The 27,975-nt window shown below is 42.9% G+C and overlaps 1 protein-coding gene across 2 annotated transcripts in view; it reads right to left on the bottom strand.

Moving 5' to 3' along the window:
- The window catches only part of PTK2 (protein tyrosine kinase 2), a 238,503-nt gene that overhangs the window by 173,330 nt on the left and 37,198 nt on the right, over positions 1 to 27,975 (bottom strand). For both annotated transcript variants that reach the window (XM_075415500.1, XM_075415499.1), the window contains exon 3: positions 17,504 to 17,530. The gene's annotated coding sequence lies outside the window, so the exon portion shown is untranslated. The remainder of the gene's footprint in view (positions 1 to 17,503; positions 17,531 to 27,975) is intronic.

Below are 27,975 nucleotides of genomic sequence, written 5' to 3'. Positions count from 1 at the left end.
TAAGACATTCTTCTGGCATAAATTCAATCCAGTACTGAATTTATTGTTATCTTCCTCCATTTGGTGAGCTTTAGTAGTGGAATATATCTAGGGTATTCCTGAAAAGGGCAGTTTTAAAGCAAGACTTCCTCACCTTCTGGGCCAGTGTCACCTGATGAGCCTTTACCATCCTCTGAATTACAATTTTAAATAGCAGTTGACAGAATTCACCGTTTTTTTCAAATCTCAACCTATCGATAGTACCGAGGTGGGGAAGGGAAACAGAGCAGGATGTTGGGAGAGAGCAGGAGGAACGTGGTGTTAATGAAGCTTCCCACACCTTCCCTTCCCAGAGGATCCTCTGGTGTTGAGCAGCAGAGCAGACAGCAGGCAGCCTCCTAGCCCATGCTGTTAAGACAACAGATGTTCGAAGGACCACTAAGTTAACATTATTTTCATTATTTCATAAATAAAGACTAGCCATTTTTTAAACCCATATGGGTTGTATTAATGTTCAGGCATGAAAGTTGTAGCAGATTTTCTTGTGGGTGGACTAGCTCATAGTCTCCCACTTCCTTCCATTTACTTTTTGAAGGCTTACTGTTGAGCAGTATAAAGTCAGCACTATGAAAGCTGAGAATGGTTTAAAATTACTCATTCCTTGGGGCACTGATTCCAATCTTTTGCCTCTTCATGTTCTAGGCTATTTACAAAAAAAATTAAAACCACCACAAACAACAAAACTGTTGCTATCCTCAAGACATCTTTGAGAAGTTTCTTCTCAATTCCAGTGCTGAAAGCAAAAATCTGCTTCATGGAGACCTGGAAAACTAGGAGGCAAAAAACTGAATGCTACTCATCCTGCTCTTTGTTTTACTGCAAAATAAAGTCTGACATTTTTGCTCTGTGACTGGCTCACCGTGCTTACCAGTCCGGACTGCCTCTCTTCAGCCTTCTCAGATGGACAGAAAGAGAAGGGGTGACTGGAGCAGCAGTGAGACAAAGCCATCCAGAATGGCCACCAGAACCTTTCTTGACCTTATAAAGCTTCCTCTGTTTACAGGGAAAACCTTCTATTTATCAGGTAAACACAGTAGAAGGTATCTGAAGGGGAAGGACCCCATCCCTTTGATGCTGGTTAAAGGAAAGGCATTTGGTGAGGATTACTTTTGTTCTGTGGGAGGGATCCAGGAGTGGATCAGCTGACCTAGCAGATGCTTCTTAAAACCCCTCTTCATTAATGCAAGGGTAACCTAGAAATAATTAGTCACATTTTCTAAGAAGGATATAAGAAAATGAAGTTGCTTATGGGTCAGCAAGTCTCTGAAGTGTCTGTTCATATCTGGTCTGCTTTCTCTCTCGTCTGTCTAATAACTGGTTACACAAAAGAAAGCAAGAAAGCTTTGCAGCCACTGAGGGTCCAATTAATTTACCAGAAATGGTGCAGTCTGGACATGTCTCCTTTGTCTTGCTTCTCCGCCAAATGCTAAATACAAAGTTAGAACAGCAGCTTGCCAAAAAAATTTGTGCGAAAAAGATGTTGACAGTGAGGATTTGTACCTGACTTAGGTATCACTGCACCACAGAAGAAAGCATCTGATTTTCAAAGACTTCCAGTGTTACACGAAACACAAATATAACATTAGCAATTCCTCAGACTTCCAAACCATTAAATGCAATTACAAAGGGAACAAAAAATAATCCATGATCTCACAATAATGCAACGTTATTCCATTTATATTTAAAAACACACTGGTGAAACGCTTAACATATTTCTTAGTGAAGGATGAGCATAGCACAAATCTCCTATGTATAAATAAACACTTACAGGCTAAGACAAACAGCTTTAAAGTTCCAGTGTTACGGAACAAATCAACAAGCCAGCGCTGACACCATTCAAGTCTAAGCAAACCAAAAATTAAAAATGCATTTTTACGTAACATCTTTTTAAAGATTTATAATACAAAGGTTAAGGCTGCTCTATTAACCAAACAAATTCTGTGCCTAACCTATCAAGCAAAGATTAGTGTATTTTAAAAAACAAGAAAATACTGTTAAATAGGCAGAAATCCCCCTTTCCCTCTCCAAGTAGCATAATTTGGCTTCAAAACTGTTGCATGAGAAATTCCACCAAACAGAGTTTCAAGTTTTGTTTTGTAGAACCTCCAGCAGAGCCCAGGTGGAGCTGAGCCTCTAAACCACAGAAAATTCAACTCCTATTCACTTCAATCAATCCCTCTCCCAGTTTTATACCAAGACAGGACATGTACTTCGCAAGACGCTGCTTCATGAGAACAGCAATAAACTTTCACAGAACAGTTCCTCAGGCAGTTGTTTTACGCTCCGTTATGGGGAATCAACAGTCATCTTTAGCTACCACAAAACCATCTACTCGATGCAAAATCCACCACCTTAAGTAGCCTCATGTGATCCTCCAATTACACGAGACAGTTTGTCGCCAGCACAGCTCTGTTAAACAAGTTATGTTTACCTACGAAAATGCCTGTAGAGTGCTATCAAAATGCTCAGAAAACACAAGAACATGTTGCTTAGTTTTAAAAAGGCTTCCAGGAGCCCACCACCAAATAAAGCTCAAGTTAGTTTACCTAACGAGCTGCGAAACTAGATGGAACAGCACTCAGTATTTCACAGAATCACAGAATGGTAGGTTTGCTGATCAGTGAACACTGTCAAATCCCTGCTACGGAATCACAGAATGTTCGGGGTTGGAAGGGACCTCTGTGGGTCAACTAGTCCAACCCCCCTGCCAAAGCAGGGTCACCTACAGCAGGCTGCACAGGACCTTGTCCAGGCGGGTCTTGAGTATCTCCAGAGAAGGAGAATCCACAACCTCCCTGGGCAGCCTGTTCCAGGGCTCCGTCACCCTCAGAGGGAAGAAGTTCTTCCTCGGGTTCAGCTGGAGCTTCCTCTGCTTCAGTTTGTGCCCGTTGCCCCTTGTCCTGTTGCTGGACACCACTGAAAAGAGTTTGGCCCCATCCTCTTGACACCCACCCTTAAGATATTTATAAACATTTATTAGGTCCCCTCTCAGCCTTCTCTTCTTCAGGCTGAACAAGCCCAGCTCCCTCAGCCGCTCCTCATAGGAGAGATGCTCCAGTCCCCTCATCATCCTCGTAGCCCTCCGCTGGACTCTCTCCAGCAGGTCTTCATCTTTCTTGAACTGGGGAGCCCAGAACTGGACACAGTACTCCAGATGGGGCCTCACCAGGGGCAGAGTAGAGGGGGAGGAGAACCTCCCTCGACCTGCTGGGCACACTCTTCTGAATGAACTCCAGGATCCCACTGGCCTTCTTGGCAACCAGGGCACACTGTATTTCAAAGAGATCAAAGATCCCCAGTCTGCATCTGTATATAATACACAAATACATGAGCAGAGCCATACAACCTCTTCTCTGAAGCTCCAAATCCAGCTGAACTTTCAGTGTACTAAACTTGATCCATTGACTTGAGGACCACTTCAGCACGAAAGGCTGTGTTCTGATGAAGCTGAAGATGCGTTCAGGAATGCTTCTATAAAAATTAAGCCAGGCAAGACCAAAATCTACAAGACCAACTGATACAGCTGACTTTTGGGCACAGCCCTTCTTCTGATCCAGGAGAAGAAATATTAAATAAATATCCAATGTCTTGCAGTGGCAGACAGAAGATGAAAAAAACCCCTTTCTGATAGCAGCCTGAGTGACCTATGTTACCAAACATCACAGGAACAATGTCGGCACGTAACAGCATCTGACGGGGCCAAGAGCTCATGTCGCGTGTGGTACTGAGCTGTCAAGCACAACTTCCAAAAATCCTGGGGTATTAGCCTCCACAACCCTATGTGATGCATTTCAACTCAGACACAGAGTTAAAGTTATTAAGAGAACAAGAGACTGAAATAAAAAAAAACATACACACACACAAAAAAAATCAGTGAATGCATAAACAGAGGAAGACTATAAGCCTTATCCTGCCACCAAGACATGGAGAACAAAGCGTAGTAAGCAAACTGGTGGTAGCGAAGTTCAAGTACCCTGAAATGAAAGCACAGTAAGAATTTTTAAATTGCAGAAGGAGCTGTGAAACTGCCATCTTAGTAGGTTAAACATCTTCAAAGAATGACTTAGGTCTAGCTGATTCTGCCTTGGCATAGGACAGGCTTCGTTCCCCTCCCTCAAGTTTTGAAGGACACAGGTCATCAAACAAAGCCTGATTACTGTCCTTCAAATCTCTACTTAAATCCCTTCTTTAAGAAGTTCTATATAAAAATCTCAATAATTCAGTTTCTGATGTTTCCAGAACCTCAGCGATCAGGACTACCCTCTAACATCTCACTGCATCACTTGGTTCCCCCACCTTTCTCTCTCGTAAGGCCTTAAAGTTTCAATGACACCTTTTACTCCTCCTCTTGGAGGATGCAGAGTTGACCAGGGAACAATCATCAGCAATTTCAACACTAACCAATAATGCGTTAGTGAAACTCAAAGCCTTAGTCGCAGTCCAAGTTTTCATCAGCAGTTCGGCTGCTCTTCAGGTCCACGGAAATTTGCTCCACTACAACGCAGAACCGTTCTGCTAGAGCCGTTTGTAAAGTGTCTGCAGGATAAGCAGAAAAACAACCACGACCATGTGTGCTTACACCCTGGCCTGGCCAGTCATCATAGATGTAATTAAAAACACAGGTAAATCTGAAATCACAATGTAAAGTCTATTAATCCTGGAAACAGAGTTCCAATATTTCTCCACCTCACGCCTTTCACAGAAAGGGTTATCACACACTGCTGTGAAAAACATAAAACTACAAAAACCAAACCATGTGAAACCACTCTAGCAAGTTATCTGAATGGAGACTAACTAGAAACATTAAAGATCTTTTTAAAGGGATAATTACTGAATGAAGTTATAATCTGGAGACATCTTTGGGCCTGAGTTTAACAATTTCTTAACAATTTCTTAAGAAGTTCCACATCCATCTCGAGCACAATTCCAGGCCACCAACGAAAGCACAGGCATTTAACACCCCACTTTTGTCATTCTGACCCCTTGTCAGAATAAAGTCCTGAGGAAAAAGGTGCTTACTGCAAGAACAGATTTTTTTTCTTTTTTTAAGTTTGACTCTTCCATATGAAAACCTGAAGAACATCAGCTTTATGCCTGACAAAACAACTTCTGCAATTTTTCATATTCAAATCTTTGATCCCCAACTCCCACCCAACAAGGGAACATCACAGCTATCATAAGCTGCTTGGATATTCTCTTAAATACATTCTTCACCTTCTGAAAATAAATAGGGAAGAGGAGGCAGAAGTCATAGGTACAGTATCTACAATTTTTCTTACTACTTCCTTTTTCCAGTCTTCTGCTAAGCAAAAAAACCCTTGCACAAATAAAAAGTTATCAGCTAACTGCTCAGAGCAGTGAGGTTATACATTAAGAGCTGTCGAGGATGTAAAAGTAGACTACAGGAAAGCTCATATAATCTTTTATTTATGGTCATTTCAGGCGTAACTTCTAATAAAGCAGTTGATACAACTTCAGCTATGCAATGTTTTTCCTCTTGGTTCACAGTGGCCCGTGACATTCTACTTCAAACAACCTTATGTGTGTTTTGGGAGCAGATCCCAAGCCGCTCCCAACCTGGGTCTCACAGAAGAAAAAACACACTCTAACAACTAACATTTTAAATAAACCAACTACACAAGATCCAACTTGATTTTCAGACTCTTTCTTTCAGTAACACTGCCATCCCCACCCTTCCTTTACTTCACGGTCGCTGCTATGAAAACCTTCGGTACTGACATACTTGGATACTACAGCGAGCACCTCCAATGCACTCATCCAAGAGAGCTTCAGAGCTCATCCAAACCTACTGCTAACTGTGCCCAGTCCCACTACTACTAATTTCTTGACAAGACGGAGGGATGGGGAAAAGCTTCCTTTCCAATACCTTTGTGTTTTATCAACAGGGAGAAATGTGCCGTTTTGGCTGGGATAGCGTTAATTTTCTTCGTAGTAGCTGCTGTGGGACTGTTTTGGATTTGTGTGGAAACAGTGTTCATAACACAGGGATGGTTTTGTTATTGCTGAGCAGTGCTCACACAGAGTCAAGGCCCTTCCTGCTTCTCATCCCACCACACCAGCAAGTAGGCTGGGGATGCACAAGAAGCTGGGAGGGGACACAACCGGGTCAGCTGACCCCAGTTGACCAACGGGATCTTCCATACCATACGACATCATACTCAGCATACAAAGCGGGGGGTAGAAGAAGGAAGGGGGGGAGGTTTGGAGTGATGGCATTTCACAGAATCACAGAATGTTCAGGGTTGGAAGGGACCTCTGTGGGTCATCTAGTCCAACCCTCCTGCCGAAGCAGGGTCACCTACAGCAGGCTGCACAGGACCTTGTCCAGGCGGGTCTTGAATATCTCCAGAGAAGGAGACTCCACAACCTCCCTGGGCAGCCTGTGCCAGGGCTCCGTCACCCTCAGAGGGAAGAAGTTCTTCCTCATGTTCAGACGGAACTTCCTGTGCTTCAGGTTGTGCCCGTTGCCCCTTGTCCTGTCGCTGGGCACCACTGAAAAGAGTTTGGCCCCATCCTCCTGACATCTACCCTTCACATATTTATAAGCATTTATAAGGTCCCCTCTCAGCCTTCTCTTCTTCAGGCTAAACAAGCCCAGCTCCCTCAGCCTTTCCTCCTAGGAGAGACGCTCCAGTCCCCTCATCATCCTCATAGCCCTCCGCTGGACTCTCTCCAGTAGCTCCTCATCTTTCTTGAAGTGGGGAGCCCAGAATTGGATGCACTACTCCAGATGGGGCCTCACTAGGGCAGTGTAGAGGGGAAGGAGAACCTCCTTGAGAATTTGACTTCCCAAGTAACCGTTACACGTGATGGAGCCCTGCTTTCCTGGAGACGGCTGACCACCTGCCTGCCGATGGGAAGTAGCGAATGAATTCCTTGTCTTATTTTGCTTGTGCACATGGCTTTTGCTTTACCTGTTGACCTGTCTTTATCTCAACCCACGAATTTTCTCACTTTTACCCTTTTGAGTCTCTCTCTGATCCCACTCTGGGAGGAGTGAGTGAGCGGCTGTGTGGTGTGGAGCTGCCGGCTGGGGTTAAACCACAACACACACACAACCAAACAACAACAAAATGAGGTGACATCTGAAAAACTTCTCAAGGCTCAGTGAGTTATTGCTCATTTAGGTTGCTTCCGCAGCAGAACTCCACAATATTGGATGCGAATCTAACTGCATGGGAGACCCGTGTGGTACATGGGCTTAACAGAAACTCACAGAGAAACCTCTTAAGTGTGTTATGCATCTGAATTGACCAAGTTGAAATGAAAGAGGTGAAGGGGTTACAGGAATCAGCAGAAACTGTACCTTCTGTGGAGTAGTCTTATAAAAACAGAGTGACTTCATCACGAGCATAAGAAGGATATTGCTCACAAGACACAGTAAAGAATACACGCTTACGTAGCATAATTATTTATGTCTTCAGTTCTCAAAGTTCTGTGTTTTCCTTAAGTAATTCTGCACCAGAACAAGAAGCCTTCAGTGACTGCCAGCGAAGGTTTTGTGTTATAAAGCAGCAACAGAACCTGTCATTCACAATATCCTGATGCCCCAATTGTAGCTCGCTGTTCTCCATTAGCAAGGCTGGCTCTGCTCTTAGATTTTTTTTTTTTCTTCTCCCTTAAGAGAAGGCAGATGAAGTCTCCAGTCCTCTTAGCAGATACCCACCCCCTACCTTGACTATCACAAAAATTTTTTACAAACTAAAAGACCACCCTGCAACAACAAAAGAATCCCATAAATTCCTGATCCCTTACCAAATACTCTTAAAAAGTTCTTTTAAAGTTTGCAGCCGCACAATGTCCCGGAGTAACTCGGCAGATGTGCACTTCTTAGAGCAAGTATAGCCAGTCTTGAGATTTAATCACAGAACCATTAAGGTTGGAAAAGACCTCTAAGATCATCAAGTCCAAACGTCAACGCAACACCACTATGCCTGCTAAACCATATCCTGAAATGCCACATCTACACGTTTTTTAAACACCTCCAGAGATGGGGACTCAACCACCTCCCTGGGCAGCCTGTTCCAATGTCTGACCACTCTTTCAGAGAAGACATTTTTCCTCATATCCAATCTAAACCTCCCCTGACGCAGCCTGAGGCCATTGACTCTCGTCCTATCACTAGTTACTTGGGAGAAGAGACCAACACCTGCCTCACTACAACCTCCTTTCAGGCAGTTGTAGAGAACAATAAAGTCTCCCCTCAGCCTCCTCTTCTCCAGACTAAACAGCTCCAGCTCCCTCAACCGCTCCTCATAGGACTTGTTCTCCAGACCCCTCACCAGCCTCGTTGCCCTTCTCTGGACACGCTCCAGCACCTCAATGTCCTTCTTGTAGTGACGGGCCCAAAACTGAACACAGTACTCCAGGTGTGGCCTCACCAGTGCCGAGTACAGGGTCACGATCACCTCCCTACTCCTGCTGGCCACACCATTCCTGATCCAAGCCAGGAGCGGTTGGCCTTCTTGGCCACCTGGGCACACTGCTGGCTGATCTTCAGCTGGCTGTCAACCAGCACCCCCAGGTGTTAAAAGCAACTCTCTCCAGCTGATGCTCAACTACAGCCCTGGAAATTAGTTCATTGTTTGCACACAGTAAGTACAAAAGAGACAACAGTTTACATACACTCTGCTACTATCAAGGTGTCTCACTCCAGCAGGGTTTGCTATATTGAGCTAGAACAGGGACACGCGGTCAGGTCTTCACAGAGGTGCCCGTTGCAATGAATGCACGAGCTCCACGTCTCCACTGCGAGCCAGCAGCAAACTCCACTTGTGAGAAGTGCAACAGCATTCATTATGCAGCTGCTCCCCGAGGCCGAGAATTAGTTTCTCCTGCAGAACCATGAGAAATATCACATTTCTGTAACCTTGGTGGAGTCCAGACAAAATTCTACTGTAGATCTAGATCAAGTACATTGCTTGAATAACCCTTATCACTGTCCCTTCAGCTTTTTCTGCATTACCATTGCCAGCCAGTTTGCCAGCAATAACACACGTGGGTGTACAGTGTGAAATGAACTTTCTTCGCGTCACTTTACGGACTGCCTCAGCTGACTTTGAACTGCGAGTTCCAAGACACCTATTTTGTTTCAACAGAATGAAAATGTAATGGCACAGAACCCACAAATAACCATTTTCAGGCTGTATTCCTTCAACTCCAGAACAGAATCACAGAATCACAGAATGGCAGGGTTGGAAGGGACCTCTGTGGGTCATCTAGTCCAACCTTCCTGCCGAAGCAGGGTCACCTACAGCAGGCTGCAAAGGACCTTGTCCAGGCAGGTCTTGAATATCTCCAGAGAAGGAGACTCCACAACCTCCCTGGGCAGCCTGTGCCAGGGCTCCGTCACCCTCAGAGGGAAGAAGTTCTTCCTCATGTTCAGACGGAACTTCCTGTGCTTCAGTTTGTGCCCATTGCCCCTTGTCCTGTCGCTGGGCACCACTGAAAAGAGTCTGGCCCCATCCTCCTGACACCCACCCCCAAGATATTTATAGGCATTTATAAAGTCCCCTCGCAGCCTTCTCTTCCTCAGGCTAAACAAGCCCAGCTCCCTCAGTCTGTCCTCGCAGGAGAGATGCTCCAGTCCCCTCATCATCTTCGTAGCCCTAAACATCTTCTCACAGCAAATAAGCGTGCTGTTCTAAGCAAAATACAACCACAAGTTATTTATTTTTTGACAGCATGTAATACAGAATTCTAAGTCCTGCTGCAATTCCTCAGATATTACTACTGACAAAAATTCAGTAGCTTCTGCCCTAGACGGGGTTTCTCCCCCCCAAAAAAAACACCTGAAGAATTTTCAGGGTTTTCTTGTTTTATATTTTGTACAAAAGCTCTGTCAAAGGCTTGCTTTTTTTTTTTTTCCCCCAAATAACAATGCCAACTCTTAGTATTTTTAAAATAAAGTGTTGGACGATCCCCTTTCCCTGCACCCCTAACCATGCAAGATATGAATTATCCACCTCTCGAATGGAAGAGTAACAAATCCCCTCCTGGAAAACCTGGCCAAGGAGTATCAACAGGTGCTTGTATGACACTGAAGCTCAAGTTTCTTGGCCATCATCCTCAGTGAGAGAATATAGACAGTCTTATTGTTCCTACAACCAACTTTCCAAACCAGGAATAAAATTAAGCATAAGAAAAGAATGTCCAGATGACTTAATTCAAAGCTGGAATCAGGATTTTTCAAGTTATCCAGAGTAGAGCAACCCTGGTTCTCACCTGCACCTTTTTCTGATGTTTGCAAAAAAAACCCCAAAAACGAAAACAAACAGAAAAACCATCAACCCCCCCCCCCACACACACACAACAAACCCTCGAACAAGTTTCCCTAGGAACAGTACCCTAATCCCTCCAAACCGCAAAATTAATATTCCACAGGCATCAGTTTCAATATTAATTTCTAAGTACACAGATAAAAAATTCCAAGTTGTCCTAAAATAGCAACAAATTAGAACAAAGTAGAGAAGCTCTAACACACTCTCTATTCAACTCATACAATCTGTGCATGATGCACCCGTGACTGCGGGAATTCTTCCCCTTGGAGGTGGCTGCATCGGAAAAGCAAGAACAACCCTCACAGCAGCGTGCAAGCCCCCAAAACCTTGGGAGCCAGAACTACAGACAAGAAATGATAGAGCAATGTGCTGAACTGCTGTATTTTTTATGTTTATTCTTTTGTTTTAAACTCTCACACTATTAACCCAGCTTGTTAACAATTATAGGAATATCAGGCACAGGACTCAAAGCACCTCTCACGTCATCAACTCCTACTCCCTACCTCCTCACGCAATCATGCCCCATTATGTCATAAATATATACGTTTCACCTTCTTCGAGCATCAAAACAGAGCAAAGCAGTTATTAGGGGTGTCACATCATTCCCAACACTCCTGAATTTTCTTTTTTTTACTCCTACTCTCAATACTCTGTGTTGAAACTTCTCTCCTTCTGCCCGGTCTCCTCCTTTTTCCTCTATCCCTACACGTACTGCCAGAAAAACAACAGTCTGCAGCCCAGGTGAGTTTCTTCACTATAAACCATTTTACGGACTGTCATGGCAAATGGGGGGGTTTCCTGACAGCTGGAAGAAAGCAAATGGAACGCTTGTCTTCAAGAAGGGCAAGGAGGGAGACTCTGGATAACTACAGGTTGGCGAGCCTTATCTCCGTTCCTGACAAGGTGATGGAGCAAACAACCCTGGAAGCCATCTCGAAACATGTGAGAACAAGGAGGTGATCAGAAGTAGTCAGCATGGATATATGAAGGGGAAATCACGCCTGAGCTACCTGATCGACTTCTATGATGAAAGTGCTAGCTTGGTGGACAAGGGGATGTTGTTTCTCTCTACTTCAGCAAGGCTTTCAACACAGTCTCCCACGACAATATCCTAATAAATAGGATTTATAAATAATACTATTTTATTAACATATAATAAATATATTTTATATATAATATCGCTAATATTAGATATCAATAAACTGATGAATTATGGACTAAATAAATGGACAGGCAGATGACCTGGAAATTGTCTGGACTGTCAGGCTCAAAGGGTTGTGATCAGCAGCTTAAAGTCCAGGTGAAGGCCAGCCACTACAGTTAAAAGATTAGTAAGAACGCTGATTTCTAAAGAAAAAAGAAGAAATTCTAAAGTCACCTAAATTTTAGTGGGGTGTTTAATCTGTCTCACCATCTCCACACTACTACATAGGTCATGCTCACTGATAAAAATGTTACTTTTTTTATACCAAGCCATGCTGTTGCTGCTGACCTGTGTGGACACGAGCTATAAAACATGATGAGAGTGCAGGGAACAGGGCAATGTCAAAAGCGCAGCCAAAAAAATCATAGAAAGTTCCACCAGAAAGGCTTGCAAATGGGTAGATTTAACATCCAGATCTTAGTTGTCATCTGCCCACCTCCCCAAAATGTTCACTGCAAAAAACCCCAAAACCCAGATATCTAAGTGCAGTAGCTCACCAAAGTTAAATATATTGCTTTTCCAAGTATGAGAGGTAAGTAACAATGGGCAAATGCATTTTATCAGGTACAGATGATTAGATTACTGAAACTACTCAACAGAATTTTAAAATAGGAACATCTAACACACAAACAGCACGGGAAACTTCCTCAAAGTCACATTTAAGTTTTTTCAACAATAATCTCGCCCAATAGTAATAGAAGTTTTGTGATACGGTATTTGGAAATCTAGAAATCGCACCTTACCTTGCTCGTAGTGAAAAGAATTTAAACTGTAAGGTGTATCTGTATCAGAAGAAAAGCCTTCTCTCATCTTTTGAGCCATAAGGGGCATGCAAACAGCTATTCGAACCTGACAGCACTAACATTTCATAAACTGAGAAGTTTTCAGTTCCATACTCTTTCATATGTAAGAGTACCTCATAAGTGAAGTGGAAATAAAAAAAATTACAACCAAAACCATTACAAATGTACAAAAATTAAGTTTACCATTAGATAAAATCAGAATTCTTCATAAAATTTGAAAGGTTCCTAGAGGAAAAAAAAAAAAAAATCCTGATTTTCGAAGGGATTACTGAAAATACTGCTTTTAGTGAAAAAAGACAGTGCAGGTTTCCTTGTGTAAGCCCTTCAGCACCACGGCAGGCATTCTGCCACGAGAGGAACTGCTCACGGTCTTCGTGCAACTCGTATTTAGTTCTTATTCAAAACTGAAATGAAATCAAAAAGCTACTCCTTTGTACTTTTTTACTTTTGACTACACAGTGGGTTACTTCCCCCCTCCTTTCAGGCAGGGACATTAACAACAGTTCTCTGCTCCTGTTACTGGGTTTGTTCTCAGCTGCATAATTTATTAACCCCCATAACACATGTGACCATTTATTTTAAGAGTTCTGCATATCCTCAATTCTGTCAGTTCTTGCTACTGCAACTTCACCTCACAATCCCTCCACTGGTTTTTAATTTTCCATCTTTCAACATCATAGAAAATATCCATGCTGCTTGGGTTTGGTTTGGGGTTTTATTTGGGGTTTTTCGTGTGTGTTTTTTGTTTTTGTTTTTCCTTTTAATTCTAGCCTGAAAAGCTATCTTGTATTTCAAGCTGCTGTGTTTACGTTCATCACACGGGCAGGTGCAGATTTAGGATGTGGAAGATGTAATTACACCGCGCAGCGTTCAACACCCCACCTCGCATCCGGCGGGTAAGAGTGAAAAGCAGCAGCGGGTTGCTCTGAGGCAGTCTGCGTCTGCGGAAGGTGCCGGGAGGTGAATCTGCTTTAACTCCATGGCTCACTAGCAGGCTTTATGGAAGAAGCAAGGTGATACACACTAACAAAAGACTGAATGGGGACATTTTTTCAACTCCGAAAGAACAACTTCTTTACGTTGAGCTGAAATTCTGTAACTTTTTTTTTTTCTTGGTCCTAAACGAGTACTGGGAACTAAAAATAGTTCCAAAACCATTTAACATTTCAAGATCACAATGACTGTGTGTGGATAGTGCTCACCTAAATTATACAGTATACATAAAAAAAAAAGCACACAAAAACATCAGACTTAAAATATACCACATATCTGTAATTAAGCTACACAAAGGATACTGATTTCCCATTAATTTTTCGATACCTTGTACTAGGAGACAGCAAGGTTTTACTCAACTCACCAGATGTTCTCTGAAGGACAGAGTCATCAGCAACAAACGTCCGTACCTAAGATTCCATTCGGGGAGAAAGTTTTGTTCCTTTTTTAACTGAAACCCCCGTATATGCTCATTTCTTTTCTTTACCTTTATTCTCCACTACCTGTCTGGTACAGTTCTTTGGTACAGCTTTTTGCTTCCTTAATATTTATTAATTCTGGTAATGAATACTTATTTACACTACAGGATGAAGAACAAAGGACCATGTAAAAAGGAAAGTCACCTACATCACACAGATGCTACTTTTTAACAATTTTTAAATTTAGTTTTAAATTATTTCTATATATTATTTATTATTATTAGTTTTAAATTAAATTTTTCTATATAATACATATTATTATATATAATAAATAATTTACTTTTAAATTCAGCCCCTCCTGGATTTTGTCGCCCTCTGATTTTCATCCCAGCAGTGCCAACAGACAAAGTTTAACCGCGTTGACCAAAGGAAACACGTCTTTCATTCCTCCCGGCGTACTGCGAACCCACTCATATTCCAGGATAACTTCACATACAGGCAGGAGTACCGGGCTCTCTACCCAGCTTCACAATTATAATATTTTAGCAAGTTGCCCTCCAAGCCCCTGCTAGTTCGCATTCCAAAAATTCTCTATGCTCATATCCATGGCCTCCATTACAGGGTAGTAAAAAACCAAGTCACCCACAGACTTCAAAGCAGTGATACAGATTAATGTAGGATAACTCTCCTGAGTAATGATTTAACTAACGACCCAATCAACTAATCATTTCAACAGCACACAATCAATCATTCTTTACACGAAGATTCTGCGATGAAATCAAAGCGAAAAGGCAGTGTTCTGGATGACCTCGGTACACCACTGACCGTCACAAATTTACACGTACTACAACCTCAAACAAGACACTGCAATAAAGATCATTTTAAGGAGTCTCCTCCCTACTAAGAAGCCTTCAAACTCCCCCACCGTATTATGGTGCAAATTCAGAGTACTAAAACCAGGTGCCAAAAGTGAGAGCACTTCTAGTGACATCTATTGTTCATTGCTAAAAGTGGCACACAGAAAAAAGAAATTCTTCAAAACTCGAAATAAGAAAATATCGTTCTTTATTGCAAATACAAGTTCTGCTGATTAAAACTTCCCATCTGAAGGCAGATTTTCATCTTTATTCAGATGTGTTCTATCTTTTATCTTGGCTATTTCTCCAATTTGTCACTTTCTTTTGAATTTTAATCCCGTCATCCAAGGCGGTCCTAACTGTTTTTATATCGGTGTTACTGGTAGATTGCACGGGCACATGAAGTCCATCATGTGGTCATTAATGAAAATATTGCAACACAACAGGACACGTCAGACCTCTGTGGGTCTCTGTTTGACACACCCTTCTCTTTCGACAATCTTTCAAGTGTGATTTAAAACAGGTTTCCTTAGTTTGCTGTTCAGTGAATATTGTCAAATCCCTGCCATGGGAATCACAGAATCACAGAATGGTCGGGGTTGGAAGGGACCTCTGTGGGTCATCTAGTCCAACCCCCCTGCCGAAGCAGGGTCACCTACAGCAGGCTGCACAGGACTGCGTCCAGGTGGGCCTTGAACAGAGAAGGAGAATCCACAACCTCCCTGGGCAGCCCATGCCAGGGCTCCATCACCCTCAGAGGGAAGAAGTTCTTCCTCATGTTCAGCTGGAACTTCCTGTGCCTCAGTTTGTGCCCATTGCCCCTTGTCCTGTTGCTGGGCACAACTGAAAAGAATTTGGCCCCATCCTCCTGACACTCACCCTTCAGATATTTATAAGCATTTATAAGGCCCCCTCGCAGCCTTCTCTTCTTCAGGCTGAACAAGCCCAGCTCCCTCAGCCTCTCCTCGTAGGGGAGATGTTCCAGTCCCCTCATCATCCTCATAGCCCTCCACTCAACTCTCTCCAGTAGCTCCTCATCTTTCTTGAAGTGGGGAGCCCAGAACTGGACGCAGTACTCCAGATGGGGCCTCACTAGGGCAGAGTAGAGGGGGAGGAGAACCTCCCTCCACCTGCTGGCCACACTCTTCTTGATGCACCCCAGGATCCCATTGGCCTTCCTGGCAGTCAGGGCACACTGCTGGCTCATGGTTAACCTGTCGTCCACCTGCACACCCAGGTCCCTCTCCACAGAGCTGCTCTCCAGCAGGTAAAGCCATGGCATATAGCTTTTTTCCCCTCTATAAAGGCTTTTTGCCTTACCACAGAAAAGGTCACCACTTCAAATCCCTGGGCAAACTTTGCCCTCTATCAGTACCCCAATGACACAGCTAAAAAGTGCAGTTAGGACCCCCACCTGCCCATACCCAAATTGAAAGGAATAATCCCACTGTGACTCAGATTCACAGTACCAGACAAACTCTTCAAGTCCCAAATGGAAACTTGGAAGAAGTTTCATCACACGTCCTTGCTTTAGAAGCTGCAGAAAAAAAACGCAACAACCCTTATCTTCCCATCAGCCTGACCTAAACACCAGGCATTTATTTTTCCAATATTCTCCTCAAGTATTTGCCTTCCTCACAACTGCTCTCAGCACTCAAAATCATTTTAAAGAAGCCTTCCTTAAAAGAAGAAGAAAAAAGAACAGAAAAAACCCAACTTTTTTCCATATTTAAAGTTCTCTTCACTGTTTCAAGAAACATGATGTTTTCTTCCAGAATGGCCGCCCTAAAATTCTTGTGGAAAGACTACAACAGAGCAGCTATCAAACTTTTAACTGAAATTGCCATTTGATTCAACTGGGAAGAGCCACTACCTCCGGAGCAGGTTCTTATTGACTAAGTACCGTTATACTTCAGACACTCACTTGGAAAAAGGTATTTTGTGGACAGATATGAAACACATCTCAGGAAGAAGAAATAAACCAGATACATCAACAAAGTCACCAACGCGGAGTAAGGACAAAAGGCAGCAGGCCTGATAACAAACATCTAAACCCAAACTTCCTCAACCAGGAGTAAAGGCACAGTACAGTTGCAATTCTAGAACTCAGGTTACAAACGGTGAACAGATGGACAAAGTGCTGGGCAACAGAAGACACGATCATCCTCAGCTCTACAGCACAACTTGAGCCCACAGCACAAGTGAATTTATAAAGCTTAATACTTGGTTAAAGACCATATGCATCAAACAATAAACAAAAAATGCTATTTTTATAAATCAGGTCTTCTGGGTGAGGTTTTTTTGGTGGGCTTGGGATTTTTCCTGGAGTTGGTTGTTGTTTTGGAGGTGGGGGTTTTTTTGTTTTTTAACATCAACAACAACAGACACAGGGTCCAACAGAGCAGAGGGTATTTCCAGCTTCAGCACAAGTCACCTGTGACGCAGGCAAATGAAGGTGTCTGTCACCCTCCCCGGCAGCACCTGGGGACCTTCCTCCCACCCATAAATCACCCATCCACGTTCGCTTGCACGTCGTCCCTCTGATTCACCGCCAACACTATTTGTGGCTGCTGCTAATCCGTTCTTCTGACAGCTGTATCACACGCTGCGCTGAGTCGTTTTAAGCATTAACTATATCACACGCATATTTAACAACTGCATATATTTATAGCTCCGTTACCTCCTCCCCTTGTCAAAATACACCATTTAAATGTAAAAAAATCTGTACCTCAACAGGTTTTGTTTTGACCTCGGATCCCCACATGTCTAAGTACTATGACAGTGCCAATAAGAACCGATCTTCTGATTATATAAAGCACGACTATATTACCAGCAAACCCTTAAAAGCTGCCTGCTGTCACATCAAGACATAAAGAAGAGAACTTACCTGCTGGCAAGGGAAGTCTTGAAATATCTGTAACAATAAAGAAACACATTTAGAAACGGAAGGAAAAATAGCTCTAAAACTGCATTGGTCTAATCATTTTTCTGCAAGGCTGTACTTGTTTAATAAAGCACATTATCTGAAGCAATTTGCTAGCTGCCAGGCATGCCACATGCAAATCAAAAGCGTTTTCCTTGTCTCATCCTGTTCATTAACAGGATTACGTTTTGCCCACCTAACTGAAGGACAAAGATTCCACTGCTAGGCAATGAGTGTAATTACTATGGCAGAATACAGGTCACCACGCACAAATTAAAGTGTTACACACGGATTTCACCATTATCACCTGCACAATTTCAGAGCTGCAAGTGTCAGGGTTAGCCTCCGCATATGAAGAGGACGTTTTTGTGTGCCGTCTTTGTTCTTTAGCCTATACAGAAAAGGTAGCCAAGCTTACAGACAGGTAAGTACGGAACACAAGAAACAATTACTAAAAGGAGACTGATTTTTGTCACTGGGGCACGAGACACGGTTGCTGAACATTTTTATAGTTAGCGCCAAGACTGTCTTGAGCTGCAACGAACTTCACAAGAACCACGGGCTCAGAGTCTAAAGAGATCCTATTAAAAACTATACTCTAAAGAACGATGGGTAGAAATGCATCTACATTACGTTTTCCTAAATAGGTAACTATGTAAACCCTAACTCATGACCTCCCTTCTGCCTGCTTTTCATACATCTGCTTCTCATCTCGGTACACATGACCGAACTGTGACTTGAGGTGCCGGCCGATCAGAGCTCAGAACAGAAACCAGAACCCACAAAGAACTAGAAAGCAAGAATCACTCAGCATCTGTAAGGACAAGGACTGGGGACACGTAGCAAGGGGTTAACTAAAGCCGAAATAAATATAAGTATGGGGGGACGAGAAAGGGGAACTAGTAAAACAAACAAGTAAGAAACTGAATTGAACCTAAGAAAACGGTCTGCACAGTTATTTCGTTAAAAGGAAACGACAACGTTGAGTAATAAAATTGTCATATTTGGTACAAATTCCACGTGGAAAGTGAACTTTAACCACAGGTGTAGCAACTGGAAGAGATTCAGAGATTATCAGGGCAAATGGTCACTGCTTTGCTACCTATCAGAAGAAATAACAGGACTTAATAAATTTAATTAGCCCCACTCTCACCAACAGATTCTTAACATCATGCTTGCTTTCATGTTTGTGGCTGCAAAACACGATAAAACTTGAATACTAAAGACAATTACACCTGAAATTCAAAGGCACCCTACTAAAAATTTCAAAAATGAACTGCAGTACTCTGAGGAGATGATGAAATGGCAAGACACAAAGTCAAAACACAAAACACAAAATGAAAATAGCAATAGGACACCGCAAAAAACAGAGAAAATATAGAATCATAGAATGGTAAGGGTTGGAAGGGACCTTAAAGATCATCTAGTTCCAAACCCCCTGCCATGAGCAGGCTGCTCAGAGCTCCATCCAACGTGGCCTTGGACACTGCTGGGGAGGGGCAGCCACAGCTTCTCTGGGCAACCTGTGCCAGTGTCTCACCACCCTCATGGTGAAGAATTTCTTCCTAATATCTAATCTAAATCTGCTCTCTTGTAGTTTAGAGTCATTCCCCCTTGTCCTATCACATACTGCATGCTTTATTCTGGTAGAACATATAACGTTTAAGAAGATCCTAAGGTACATTTAAAAGATGCTCATCACGCTGTCTGCTTATGAACAAACCCATCTCACGTAGTAAGAAATGCCCTGAGGTAGGAGAAACCCAGGCAAGAAGAGGATGCACAAACTGCAGGAAGGAAAAAGCTCAAGTCGCCTCCCACGCCGGCTCCTGCGCAGGCTCCAGAGCAGCAGCGCCTGTGCAACGGAACTTCCTTCCAGCAGAAAAAAAAGTTGGAGTGGCAATTAATTCACAAAGTTAAATGAAGAGACAGGTTGCATCTTTTTGTCTGTGTGTATAAGTTTAACAGTTTCCGTGTACTTTTTTTATAAAGTTGCAAGAAAATTCCTGCTTGTCACTAGGATATACAGTACGAACAACTGCAGCCACCTGAGCAAAACAACTGAAATTGCGTGTTTGATTTGAATTTTTCGACAGTGATAGAAACTAATCTCTAAACTCAATTTATAATTAAAATTAAAGAACACTGAAAAATGTAAGTTACTGTAAGAAATTACAAGCTGCATTCAAATTCTCTTCTAATTTTTGATGTATTGGGAATGTTTGATCACAGCATTTATTACTCTTCCAGCAGACGATTTGGTGAAGTGTGCCTACACAACAGATTTCAAGAAAATAACGGTAAATGTAACCACCAGGCAAATACATTATTATATACACACAGACAGGCAGAAAACATTAATTTACATTCCAGGAACCTAGCCATGCAACTTCAAACACCTCCAGGGAAAGCTCTGCAGCTAAGACACGCACGTATTTTTAACTTCAAGTCTTGATCGTATTCTGGTGTTCGTCCTTAACACCTGAGCTGCTGTTTCCCGCTGTGATCTCTCCTGCACAGGCACCGGCATTGACGCAGATCCCGTCACTGCACGGGGATCTAACCAAACGGGCTATCTACAAGATCGGCACCGTTACTGTATTTGAAGTCAAACACCGTAACGATTTCTTACTTCCACTTTCCAGTACAAATCAGTTCCGTAAGTGCATTAACTGAAGAGATGCTACACCTCTGGGACAAGTCTACTGAACAGCTTCCTGCAAGTCCATGTTCTTCTAATACAATTTAGCACAAGAGAGACTGTTTTCTACAATTAATTGACGCACACTAGATTTAAAAACAAGTAGGACAACAGGAACTGAAGCCTCAAGGTCATAGCAGTCTACTCAAAATTGTATAAATGCACTTAGCAAGTTACTTGTACCATATTTTTCAATGATTTCCATTAAGCACAAGGTCCTCTATAGGCTAATGCATCTTAATTCTGGCAAACACCAGCCACTACAGAAACATCAACTCATAATAGCACACACGAAGCAGTGTCACAATGCCCCAGATAGAAGTTATAATTCCATTTTTTGTGTGCGTGTTTGTGTATTCAGACACCACAACAGTAACTGAATGTTCATTACCTTCACGTATTTTTATTAGCTGCAGAGTTACACCACGAACTTTGATAATCTTTCTTACCCTTGAGTTTACTGTGTCTCCACAGCACACTACAATCTTTTTGGGCTTGAAACTTCTTGGCTTTATTCTCCAAATATGGTTTTCATTTAATATCTAACACTGAAAAAACACTAGTGGCTTCTGGCAACATTTTAAAAACTTCCTTCCCTGAGAAGTGAACTGAGATGACACATTCACGTAGCTACTTATTTCAGATCACGTTTACAAACTGGCTTTCTTCGCTGTGCAAAACCTTTCCCTTTTTGAAGCGTGCTTTTAGCGTTCGGATCTCTATACAGGAGAAAGTCACTCACTGCTGAGATATGAAGAGAAAAAACAAAAGTTAGGCTCCCAACCTGATTTGTGACTATAAGGAGACATGGGAGCGTTTGTCGGTAAGGATTCCCTCACGCGATGGAGGTCCGGACTGACTTTTCTCCTACAGCTCGGTTCCTGAGTGCCTGTGAATGCTGTCACACAAACCACATTTACAGCCGTACAACCTGAACCAACCTTACGTTTCTTATCTGCTCGGAGGTAGCTCTTCAAAGTGAAATTACAAATTCATCAGATTTCATGCGCTTCTTATCCTACAGACACTTTCAAGGCACTAGTTATATTCTGTATTTATATGTCTACCTGTCTTACTATGCTACTAGGTAGGAAGCAAACTACCAGTCTGAATAGGCAGAAAGAAAAATAATTTTTGGACCGTATTCTGTACCAACTTTTACCTACCTTGTAAAGGTTAACCAGTTCTCAAGAAAAACTGGTTTTGTCCCAGACAGATACTGGGAGAACGGAGCAGATGGCTTCAAAAGGTCCTTTCCCACCAAGGTTTCTATAATACCACACACAGATGACAATTACAGAACAGGAAAGAAGCTGTAATGACACTAGAGGTGTTATAAAATACGAAAGTCCCTCAGCCAAAGAAAACTTGTCAAGTAAGCCAGTTATCTATATGGATTCACTGTAACACAACTGTGTTTTAAAGAAAGACTACTACTGTTACTGCTACATCCATTGAGATGGTTTGGGCAGTATACTCCTCAAATAGGCTTTGTGGATCCCATCACAAATAGTTTTTTTCTAGGATTTATGGATGCCTTGAGTACCGGATATCTCTAACACTACATTTGTTTTTATGAAACTACATATTTTTTACTGCAGAGTTTCCTCAAATGTTTTCTTGGAAACAGAGCCGCAAATTAACATTTTCTTTCCAAGAGTAACATCTAATCTTCGAAAACAGGGCTATTTTGTGAGCTACATGTTCCTGCCTCAAGGTAAAATGAGAATATGACTCCATGGACAACTACTCAGGCTCAGACTCTCACCCCGTCTGCAGCACGGATCTCTTGCCAGAGCTGAGGTTAGCAGCAGACCACAAGAAATTTAAGCCTGTTCTCCTGTAGCGGGAACTGACTGACTCCAACCTAACAGTATTCCCTTGAAATGAATTCAGATACTCAGTTCATGAACCAATCTCTCATTCCAGCGAGGAGTAACAGGCTCGCAGCACACGAGGAACCACAGACCGCAGTCTCCAGGAAGCCGAGTAGCACATGTCATTCGACAACAATTCTTCCAACTGAACAAGAAAGATCACAGAATCAATGTAAGATGCGATTTTCCTGTTTATCTACCGGTACCAAAATCATTTAGGAACACACACGTGTATTCAGCTTTTAGCCTCTGGGTGACTGATGCTGAAGGATGTCATCTTAAAGGCCAGATTCAGCAGCCTGGAAGTCTCCCTTCCTATTCTCCACTGGCAGGCTAAAAAGAGAGCTGGACGTTCCTCCAATCTTTAATGAAGTTGAGATCTCATCATCTACATCAAAATATTTTTCTTTTTTTAAAGAGGAAATAATTAAGCAGAAAACACAAGTCACCTTTTGAAAAAATTGCTCTGTAAAATTACAATGTTTGTGAGAAACTCAAGGATTTATCCATCATCATCCAACCTACTGAGCAAAGACCTCGGAGATACGATGAATATTTTCTGACAGCAAACCCGCAACGGAAAAGCTGTTAAAAAGTTTTACAATATCATTAAAAGATTACATAAACCACCAGTTAGATTTTTCCATATGTGTACTTTTTCTTCCTTCACTGTTAAAAGCATCCCTTCTTTCTAACCTGTATCTAACCTACCTCTCATTTAGCAGTCTGCAGAGCTGAATGTTAACTGCCCTTTACGATATCATTTCCCACTGAGGCAATTTTAGGGCAATTTTCAAGACTGACTCAATCAAATCTTTTCTTATATTAGCCATGTAGAATGAGAGGCAGAAGTGGATCGCTATCAAGGCTCATTTTCCTAAACCTTTGATCATCCTTACAAGTCTTCGAAAGCTCCAACTATTTCTGCTTTTTGTAGCTTTGCCCGTTTGTGGACACCAATACCTGACACATTATTCGTAAGTTAATCACAACAGCACCAAAAATACTATTTGCTTACTTAGAGTTTTTTCCCCCCATTGATGTGTTTATCGTATTTGCCTTAGGCGCAGCAGCAGTTTAATATTCACCATTAGCTGTAAATTTTTATCTGTTCCATGGGGAGAGGCGGGGTGGGGTGGGGGGTGATTACAGGACAGGCACCTCCACACACGAAACTTGTCAGCATTTTTTTGTGCTTTGGCTAGAGTGGACGAAATTCAGTGTACAGAACCACACATCTTTTGTTGACAACTCTACCTCATAGCAGATTCACGCTGCACTGCAGTCCTTTCTTATCTTTGTTTAAATCTTGGCTTCAGCTGCGAATATCAGCAGTAACGATTTAGTGCTTTCATTTACATCTGTTGAAAAGGTTAACGAGCAAACAGCCAAGAACGAACCGCTCTGAGACCCGCCTCGGGAAGCATGCACAGCCTATGTTATATTTTTAAGAAGTTCTGTTTAACCAGTTATTAGTTTTAATGCAAGCGGCTGCCTCTGAATCACAAAAGCAACACAAAATCAAGGTTAGAGGACCAGAGTACTGCACAGAACACTAACTTTTTTTTTCAGATTATGTATTTGGCTGACAAAATATGTACTAAGCCTGTTTACAGCATGATCATCACCATACCTGACATACTTCAAATAGCTTTAAACACACGTGAGCAGAATGTCATTACAGGAGTACAAGTATCAGGGTCAGCAAACTTGTCCTATACCTCAGGAACACGTTCAGTTTATATTTGCTTCCACAGCTGACAACAAATTGACAAATCAGAGGCTAATTAACTGCTGCATTCTTCTCACTGCCCCCAAATCTTCTGTCCATATCCATCTTCTGCTTCCCACCCACCCTGATTTAAAAACAAAAGCAATGTTTAGTCTCCTTAGTTTATAGCATCTACAAAAGTCTTTCAACAATTTCCAATCACAATTTCCCCTCTCCGGCTGAGAGAAACTCCTCCTAAAATCACTCGGCTTACGCTTGTTAAATACTAGTTTTTGAAACTGAAAAAAACACCCACATTCTGATTAAGATACTGCAAAGTAATCCACATGTGTTTTCCCTCATCCCAGCTGAACTCTGCCCTGAACTAATAGGGCATGCGCCTGGAAACTTTAAATCCGCTTACACCACACCACTGAGCACGCCCACAAAGTTCTCTACCCCGCCACCAGCAGCCAAGTCTCAGCCCAGACACACCGAACAGTAAGAGATTAAATGAAAGAGTTCTGGTGGAAGCTACGTTCAAGGAGGTTAAGAAGAGCAAAAGAAATTACTCAATCATTACTCAGGGCAGGTGGGATCAATCTCATTACACACCGAGTTACAGAACACGCGGTATCTCAGCAACTCAGATAAAGAACTTCTTCTCAACAGCTACACCAGCACTACGTGCACCTTTGGCCTATGGGGAAGAGAGGTATGGATAGAGAAGAGGCTGAAGTGAGGACGTCAAAAATTGGTTTTACTCAGCATCACAAAGTGGGTAAGAGAAATCTTCAGGTCTGCAGGTGACGTTAAGCTCTTACGGGTAGGCAAAAGCCCTGCCAATGGGAAAAATATCCGGAAGGATCTCACAAAACGAAGCAAGTTGCTAAAAAGACAGCAGATACGCTTCAACACAGATAGACATGATGTAATGCATCTAGGGGAAAAATATTTTGAGCAATAGCTCCTGAACCACTTAACATTTCCACTTTCTCCAGTTCCAGCTGCGGGAGGAAGGCTGAGTCACTGTTTTCTCTGAAATTACCACTCAAAGAGCAGTAGCTGACCAAAGAAAGGCAATAAAACACTGTGTATCATTAGCAAGGGTACTGAAAACAAGGTACTTCAACACGTTACCATAGAAAACAATAAAGCGTCCACATCTGGCGTTCAGCTCTGGTCTCTGCACCAGAAGGAATGCACAGTGGACTTCAAGCAGCTCTAGAGCAGGGCAGCTGAAGTGATCGCAGGATGGAGCAGCTGCCGTGTCAGGCCAGACTACAACATCTGGGACCTCTCGGCTGGGAGGACATCAGGCTCACAGGGAATATAACCACAGCTTACAAGGCGGGCGGAAAGGAGAAGCAAAATCAGTGCAGCACCACTGGTTCAGCAAATCCTGCCGGTATGAGCAGTAGGTGGTGTTTAATGAAACTACTGGAGATCAGCTCCAACCAGTAAGAGTGCCTCTCTTCACAGCTGGCAGGGAGCTTCCTGAAGGTCCTGCTAGAGAAGGGTGTGGAGGCAGGCACCATCAGCAAGTTCAAAGGCAGCTGCCCAACTCCCAGCAGGCTGTCAAGGAAAGATGAGAAAGACGAGTCAGGGAGGTACCGGCCGGCATCTCTGGATGCCGAGGAAATACGGGCCTAGGTGACAAAACCCTATTTAAACGCCTTCTGCTGCCACCGAGGCACACTGCTGGGCTGGAGGATCGCTGGTCTCACCCAGCAGTGTCTCTTGGATCAGGAATAGTGTGGCCAGCAGGAGTAGGGAGGTGATCGTGCCCCTGTACTCGGCACTGGTGAGGCTGCACCTCGAATCCTGTGTTCAGTTTTGGGCCCCTCACTACAAGAAGGACATCGAGGGGCTGGAGCGTGTCCAGAGAGGGCAACGTGGCTGGTGAGGGGTCTGGAGAACAAGTCCTATGGGGAGCGGCTGAGGGAACTGGGGCTGTTTAGTCTGGAGAAGAGGAGGCTGAGGGGGGACCTTACTGCTCTCTACAACTACCTGAAAGGAGGGTGTAGTGAGGCAGGTGTTGGTCTCTTCTCCCAGGTAACTAGCGACAGGACGAGAGGCAACGGTCTCAAGTTGCACCGGCAAGGTTTAGATTGGATAGTAGGAAAAATTTCTTCACTGAAGGGGTTGTCAAGCACTGGAACAGGCTGCCCAGGCAAATGGTTGAGGCACCATCCATGGAGGTACTTAAAGACGTGTAGACGTGGTGCTTAGGGACATGGTTTAGTGATGGACTTGGCAGTGTCAGGTCAATGGTTGGACTCTATGATCTGAAGGGTCTCTCCCAACCTAAACAATTCTACAATTCTTGTGCTCTTAAACTCCCCGACACTGCTCTGTGAGGATGTAGCACAGTCACAAGCTTTAGATATGACCTGTAAGAATACCTACTCGATCAGAAGTGCTGTTTTAGGAATATGTCAGCTACATTATAGGAATGTTCTTCTCCTGTAATGGCTTACAGCAAAAGGAGACTTGCTTAACTCTGAAAAAGCCCAGGCAACTTTGAAACCGCTTCAGATGTTTCAGGAGGGACATCTGTGTGCTGGCAACACTTCAGATCTATCAGAAGTATCTCCAGCGCTATGACCTGTAATCATGTAACCCTGATGGAAATACCGCGACGCTTTATGAACCCACCAAGTCAGGCCCTCGGGCAAGCTCAGGGAAAGCTGCAGACGTGCGCTCTACACGTGTCTAGCCACCTCCCTGAGTTGTACTACACAGTGCTCCTTCTTAAAAGTGACAGGTTTAGGGGAATTTTTTTTTTTTTCATAAACCATTGTCTTGACATTGCTTGCTAGTGTTGAATTTCCCTTGCCCTTTTCCATGACGGACTCGTGACATGCAGCGTGCCACCACAAGTCACTCCTGTTTTCCAAAGGTGACAGGATTTTATCGTTCCCATACTCAAATACAAATTAGCACTGCATGCCAGTAAAGCTGTTCTGCACTCCAGGTATGACAGGAGCTCAGCAAGAGTGTGTGGGTGTTTCAGAATGTAAAATAAACGGCTTTCCAGGTAAGGAAATGAACCCCAAGGCCACAACCAAGAACAGGAGAGAATCAGGAGCAAGTACTTCAGGCAAAACACTAAAAAATAACTCAAATGGAGCGACAGATCCCAGAACACCACATAAGAGAAAACTGCTTTCTTGGGTGATTTTTGGAGGGGGTAGTTTTTTTGTTTTGTTTTTGAAAGCATAATTAGTCAAGATTTAGAGTAACACACTACCAAAAAAACCACTCAAATCTTGGAATACTGTTTGGAATACTAAAACAGTATTTTGCAATTTGGGGGGAGGGTTTGGTTTTTGGTGTTTTGTTTTTTTTAAGATAAATTCTTAGAAGGTTGGGAGAGTTGTCTCCCTTCACGTTCCACCACTGTAAAATTCTGCTGTTTCCATGGTTATGGCCCACACATGGATTCCATTGTTACTGCAGTTTTTCAGAAGCTAGAATTAAAGTTTTAAGTTTTTTCATTTGAAGTTACAGAACATTCAAGACCGGTGAAAGAAGACTGAAGATAATCAATGCAACTAGCACAGAGGGGGAGGGGGTGAAGGAAAAAATGTGAAGGGACAGCTTTCCAGTAAAGAACACACACAAAGCAGTTTGTCAAAAGTTTAACAGATGGTTATCAACTTGACACATACACTGGACTTCCCCAAAAAAAACCCCGTCCGTTACTAGTTAACACTTGCATGCATGAAAAGACTAACTTACTTAGTGCCTAAAAAATAAAACGTTTTATTGATCTCAATGGGATCACTGCAAGGCATTCAAAGCGAGCCTGACAGCAGCTGCAGAAGTTTTGTTCTGCACAGAAATCTGCCCCAATAAACATGATAAAATCTATTTTTAACAAGAATACTGGTGTTTTCTTAGTCTAATAGTGATACTAGAGATGGAGAACAAGTTTGCTGCAGTTAGAGCTTGTTGTCAAAGCGAAGCGTGACGTCCCTTTGGGCGTTATGGGCATTTCCACAAGCGTACAGCTTAGGGCAGTGAGCGACAGAGCCTGAAATCAGTTCTCCGGCGAGACATGACAGTGTTGGTTCTCAACAATGTAAGGAGTAACAGAACTGAGGACAGCATGCTCAGTGGTCTAGATAAATTTCCAATAAAT

The sequence above is a fragment of the Opisthocomus hoazin genome, chromosome 3 (assembly GCF_030867145.1).
Source record: "Opisthocomus hoazin isolate bOpiHoa1 chromosome 3, bOpiHoa1.hap1, whole genome shotgun sequence".
Lineage (NCBI taxonomy): Eukaryota > Metazoa > Chordata > Aves > Opisthocomiformes > Opisthocomidae > Opisthocomus > Opisthocomus hoazin.
This window is presented reverse-complemented; position numbering and strand designations above follow the sequence as displayed.